Here is a 6,339-nt window from a genome sequence, read left to right as displayed (position 1 = left end):
ATCAGCCACTCAGCAGTCTCGTCGTCCAGGACCCTCAGACCATGCGCACTGTTTGGAGGCCGATGGGTTAGGCAGTGGTGGATGACATGGTTTGCGGTCTGTTCAGTGGTAACACACACGTATTCTGATGAAGGAGCCAGGCCCCACTTGTGCATGTTCGAACAAAAGTGGCCGACGCCAGTTCGCAGGCGGTTAAGCCTGACTCACGCAAGCCTTGCGAGGAACATCTTCGGTGGGCGGGATCGGCGTCGGATATGAAATCACGGAGCGTGGAGATGTGGTTTTCCCACTCCGTGTTCCACATGTGGTTGGTCCAGTGTTCCGCACTTAAACCAAGTTCTTTTGCATTCTGAAGTAGTTGTTGTGAGGCAGGCACAAACGGGCGTCTTGATGTCAGCCGCTGCTTGATAGGTGGTGGTCGCTTGAATGCTGCATGGAGAGGATGGTCGGGGTCCAGAGCGTGGCGCGAGAGAGAAATCGTGGCTCCCTTACGGCGTAGCTCAGCGGGTTGGATGCTTGCTAGGATGGTTAGGTAGTCCGTCGGAGTGGGACCCAGGCATCCAGTCACAGTACGTAGTGCGTCGTTAATGGCGGTATCAATGTGGTGGGTGTGAGAGCTACGACACCATACTGGTGCGCAGTACTCAGCGGTGGAATGAACAAGGGCTAGGGTAGCTGTACAAAGAGTTTTGGCAACAGCTCCCCAGCCGGAACCCTTCAATCGCCTCAAAAGTGCGACGCGTGTAGATATTTTTTGCGCAGTTACTCCAAGTGACGACGGTACGTGAGTGACCTGTCTAGTGTCCAGGATTATGCCGAGGTAGGTAGGTTCATCACGCAGTGGGGCAGGCGTTCCCCATCAAGGTTGATGTTTATCTCACGCTGTGCCTCTCGGTTGTTAAGGTGGGAGGCCGCCGACATTGTCTTTGCCTTGCTGAGCTGTAGGCCTACTGTACTTGAAAACTTGCATTGTGCATCGCCATGAAAGGAAAACAAACCTCACGCTCGGATACAAGCTGGAACGACGCTGATGTAGTTTAGTTCTTTTTCTTGCTTATGAGGCAGCAATTCAGGCAACATCTCTCAATTGTTGCAACCAGAGCAATGTCTTCATATCAGTGTCTATGAGATCCACATGTTCTGCAGGTCAAAAACTGGACAGTGATTTATGATGTGCTGTGCTGTTTGACATTCACCACAAACACAGACTGGTGAGTCACACTCACACAATCCCCAGGTAAACATATTGTGTTTGAAGCGACCAACACCAATACGGACGGACAGAGTTTGTTGTCGTTTCTTACGACGCTATAATTCCAAGCAGTTTTCGTTTAGCCAGTCCATGAAGACGTTGTTGCATTGGTGGGCTGTGAGGTATCCTCCTTAAAGCTTCGTTACTAGACACTCCAATGTGCCAGAGTAGGAATAGGTTGATCATTTATGCTTAAATGTTGTTTCAACAGCTTTTGAACGTTTTTATTGCTTGAACATTTTTTATTGCGTTTTAACCGTATCTGTCACTGCTTCCTTTTGGCGTCAAGAGTTACTGGCCGAGACCATCAGCTCTACGTCTCTCTTATTGCTAATTACTCCGTCGGCTTATATCAAATAACAACGGGAAAAAGTATGCCGTTGGTCAAAAGCCTTATCTATCACTTCAATTAATTTATTTCGCAAAATATATTCGTGATTGTGTATTTTAGGTAGAAAAGGTGATAAAGACTCGGTTCTTGACCTATTTTCGCCATTTCTTGGTCAAATTTCTCAGTTCACATTTTATTTTGAAAGTCTTTTTGCTTTGAACACAGAATTTCATCAATTTTGTTTTTCCGTTTCTGTGCAAACAGTATTCCATCCACTTTTTGCAGTACAAAGCAATTTGCTCAAATAACAAATTACCTTCCTAATTACAGTATTGTCTGCCAGCAAAGAATGACTCATATCGCATCAAAGACCAACTACCCACCCAGACAGCAAAATCGACGTTGAATCAATGTAAAAATGACATATTTTGCTGCCTGGGTATAGAATGGAATTTTAGCGCCGTCGCGTAATGAATAACAAACACAAAATGAAACCGCACGCTGATAGTAAACTGTCAATCAAGATTTTGAATATCAGCAAATTTCTTGCATTTCATAACTGGCTGTGACAAAAGGTTTATTGTGAACTTCACAATCATCCGATACCAACATAATCGGGATTAAAAGTTGGGGCAAGAAAAAAAAGTAAAAGTCAAGAAATCTCAGGTTCCTAGCGTCACTGCTTCTATGTGAAATTGCTGACTTAGCAGAGGGCGAGACCATAGGGTCTACGCCAGTAACAGATACGGTTAATGCATTCAGATACGTGTCTGTGTTTTTCTTCAGACATTTTGTTGGACAGCCTATATTCTCTGAGTTAACGTTTAACGGAGTGGTTGAAGTTCCGATTCAAATGATATGCATTGGTAACAATTCATCTAGTGCTATTTTCTTTCCTTGGTTGAAAACCCTGCTGTCAATATTGCTCAACTTCAGTGTCATTTTATTTGTTTGCAAACATACAACAGGGATAAAATGAAAGTAAAATGTGGCCCATAGAAAAGAGTGTCATAGACAAACTGTCCATATAGACAAAGTCTGGGAAACAAACAAGTGCGTGGCAGCGTGTACGACATTAAAACACCAAAATAATACACAAAACTTGTGTTAAAATATCGAGAATAAGTGTATTCGCTCGTACAATGTGAGTTCTGTAGCCCGCATTGATATTTTCTTCCTCTTGGGTATCTACATGACATTTGATTGGTGCGCTCTGAGCGCCCTTACGAGAGTAAAGGAGCACTTACATCAAGCTAATTTAGAAGTGCTAATAAAGATCACATATTAACTGTTAATCTTGTCTTTACAGCACAATTTGGAATCTTGAAATTGTTTGCAACTGTTTTTCCGAGTTCGGAACTAAAATTAACAAAGTTCTGCTGATTCAAGACTCAATTTGTTTGTAACTCAAGGAAGGCGTTCCCCATCAAGATTGATGTTTATCTCACGCTGTGCCTCCCGGTTGTTAAGGTGGGAGGTCGCCGACATTGTCTTTGCCTTGCTGAGCTGTAGGCCTACTGTACTTGAAAACTTGCGTTGTACATCGCCCTGAAAGGACAACAAAGCTCACGCTCGGATACAAGCTGGAACGACACTGATGTATTTTAGTTCTTTTTCTTGCTTATGAGGCAGCAACTCAGGCAACATTTCCCAATCGTTGCAACAAGAGCAATGTCTTTATATCAGGTTCTATATTATAGACTCTATAACAGTGGTTCTCAACCGGGGGTCCGCGAAGCATTTCTAGGGGGTCCGCGATTAAATTAGGATTTTAGGAAATTATTTGCAGTTTATTATCGTGTTTTTTTTGGTAATAGGATCGAACATTTGCTTAATTGCCTGTTAAGTTGTGACAATAGCCTACAAAAACTATTTTAATTTATCTCCTGTAGACCTATTGTGATAAATACGAGTTATGACACCACAATGATAAATACGAGAACGCAGCTGCAGTGATTTCAAGGGCATGTGGTCACGTTCTCATTTGAAGCGAAGTAGCTAGTTGTTCTACAGCCAACGTGTAACAAAGGAAATTGTGTTGCTTACTAAAACTAAACCAGTATGGCTAAATCAAGAAAGTACTCGGAAAGTTATCTTGAAATGGGGTTTACCTCAGTGTCAGAGGGTGGCAAGGAAAAACCGCAATGCGTTTTATGTTATGCTGTCCTCAGCAACGAAGCAATGAAGCCATCAAAGCTAAAGCGTCACTTGCAGCAGACACACCTAGAGCATACCGAAAAAGATTTGTCATTTTTCCAAAGACATAAATTGTCTTTGAAACGGCAAAAACTGGATGCTAGTGGTTATTTTCAACAGCAAAGCACTGCAAGCATAGAGGCTTCTTTTGAAGTGGCATTACAAATTGCCAAGCAAAAAAAGCCTCATACGCTGGGAGAAACGATTGTGAAGCCTTGTGCTTTGAAGGTGGTAAAGTTGATTTTGGGCGAAACAAACGCAAAGAAAATTGAACAAGTGTCTTTATCTAACGACACAATTAAAAGACGCATTTCGCATACGTCGACAGACGTCAAACAGCAAGTTATGGCGGAAATCAAATCTTCTCCCATGTTTTCTATACAACTCGACGAATCAACAGATGTCGCATCATGCTCGCAACTTTTGGTTTTTGTTCGATACGTACATTATGAAAGACCTCAAAGAAGAATTTTTGTATTGTAATGCTTTGGAAACTACAACTACGGCCCAAGATGTGATGGACAGCGTCTCAAAGTTTTTCGAAACCGAAGGCTTGCAGTGGGAAAAGCTTTGTGGCGTATGTACGGATGGAACACCGGCAATGCTGGGATGCAAATCTGGGTTCCAAATGAAAGTTAAAGAAAAATCTCCTCGAGTCATAGGAGTACATTGCATGATACATCGATATACGCTTGCCTGCAAAACTCTTCCAATTTCTTTGAAGAATGTACTTGATTCTGTAGTGAAAATAGTCAATTTTGTCAAGAAGGGCGCCACCACCTCTCGTCTATTTAAACAGCTTTGCAAAGAAATGAACAGTGAGCATGAGACTCTTTTATTTTATACTGCAGTACAATGGCTTTCGAAAGGAAATGTTGTTGCTCGCTTCTTCGAGCTTAGAGTCGAAATCAAGCTGTTTTTGGAAATGGAAAAGAAAGATACCTTCATCAACCTCTTCAGTGACGAAACATGGTTGCAGGGTCTGGCTTATTTGGCTGACATTACGGAACAGTTGAATAAGTTTAACTTGAGACTACAAGGGCCTGATACAAACATTTTGCAATTCAAAGACATTTTGTGTGGATTTGTAGAAAAGATACAAAATTGGAATCGCAAAGTTAATCAGGGCAACTTCGCAATGTTTGAAAAGCTCTCTGAATTTGAATCTGCAAGTCTCAGTGCACAAATAAAACCGGAAATTAGTGAGCATTTACAATCGCTTGAAAAAGAATTTCAGAAGTATTTTCCTGATCTGACAGAAGGGGTTGGAGCATTTCAACGGAATCCATTTTCTCCTGTGATAAACATGGCAACTGTTCCGGAGGAAATTCAAGATGAACTACTGGATTTAAGGAATGATTCAGCCAGTCATTTCTCCTTGTGAATGTGGATGTGGTGCCGAGGAACAGACCGCAGACCACATCATCAATGACTGTACCATCTTCAAGCCACCTAACGGAGTGGAAGGTCTGCGCGTCATGGATGATGAAACTAAAGACTGGCTGCTCTCTAGCAGCCTTCCAGTGTAGTCCGGGAACATCGTGAATCTGGGGTGGTAAAAGGATAGACCCTCGGCCCCAGAAGCTCAGACGACGACGACGACGACGACGACGAGCCAGTCATGAAATGTTCCTGGAAAAATCACTTTCTCAGTTTTGGTGCGCCCTTGTGCCGTCGTACCCAAAAGTATCGATGGAAGCATTACGTGTTATTGTTCCATTCGCCTCTACTTACCTTTGTGAAAGTGGATTTTCTGCTCTCGTTCATATCAAATCCAAGGCTCGTAACCAACTAAACGTCGAAGACGATATGCGTCTAGCGTTATCAAAAACACGACCACGTATTTCAAGACTTGCTTCTGTTACGCAACAGCAGAAATCCCATTAAGTGTATTCGATTTGACAAAATAAATGAAAATGTCCACTAGTTTTGTGTTATTTTTGACTTGGTTAAATCTGTGTGGAACATTAGGTTGCCGTGCTATAAACTAAAATTTTAAATAAAAAACTTTTGAGGGGTCCGCGACCGCTTTGAGAGCACCAAAAGAGTCCGCCAAGACAAAAAGGTTGAGAACCACTGCTCTATAAGATCCACATGTTCTGCAGGTCAAAACTCTGGACAGTGATTTATGATATGCTGTGCTGTTTGACATTCACCACAAGCACAGGCTGGTGAGTCACACAATCTCCAGGTAAACATATTGTGTTTAAAGCGACCAGCACTAGTACAGACTAACACAGTGCTTCCCAACGGTGGATGGAAGCTATTTCAGGTGGGTCGCGAAGCATTTCTAAACGTTACTGAATGTTAAAATTTTCTAAAAAATACCGACATTACTATGGATCTTACAAGCCGCAGTTTGGCCTTGAACATTACTGCGCCTTCGCCATCGCTACTCTTACCTTCACTTCATTTGTTGACATTCCATTTTCATAAATTGTGCACCCTGTTTTCTACTAGATTGTGAAATTATTGCATCATCATTATGTAACAATTATGCAACAATGTAACAAGTATGTAGCAATTAGATTGTTGTGTGGCATTAACTATTTCAGTAACG

The 6,339-nt window shown here is 42.2% G+C and overlaps 1 pseudogene; it reads left to right on the top strand.

Moving 5' to 3' along the window:
* Window positions 1–3,644: 3,644 nt before the first annotated feature.
* LOC145769221 (zinc finger BED domain-containing protein 5-like) lies at window positions 3,645–5,163 on the top strand (annotated as a pseudogene).
* Window positions 5,164–6,339: the final 1,176 nt, after the last annotated feature.

This window comes from Aplidium turbinatum, chromosome 4 (assembly GCF_918807975.1).
Source record: "Aplidium turbinatum chromosome 4, kaAplTurb1.1, whole genome shotgun sequence".
Classification (NCBI taxonomy): Eukaryota; Metazoa; Chordata; class Ascidiacea; order Aplousobranchia; family Polyclinidae; genus Aplidium; species Aplidium turbinatum.
This window is presented reverse-complemented; position numbering and strand designations above follow the sequence as displayed.